Here is a 223-nt window from a genome sequence, read left to right on the forward strand (position 1 = left end):
AAGACTTCTAGTACCATGTGATACCAATATGGTATATATGTATATCAACAGAGCATATGATTTCTACAACTATCTGCGACTATATACTCTACCAAAATATTAAAGGACGCAATAAAAGTATGAGAAAATTACATGCTCGTATTGCAAGCTAAATATTTGCAAAACAACTTGCTCATTTCGTATACTAAGAAGGTATATAGTTGTATGAGGTCGTTCCAACAAT

The sequence above is a fragment of the Nicotiana attenuata genome, unplaced genomic scaffold (genome assembly GCF_001879085.1).
Source record: "Nicotiana attenuata strain UT unplaced genomic scaffold, NIATTr2, whole genome shotgun sequence".
Lineage (NCBI taxonomy): Eukaryota > Viridiplantae > Streptophyta > Magnoliopsida > Solanales > Solanaceae > Nicotiana > Nicotiana attenuata.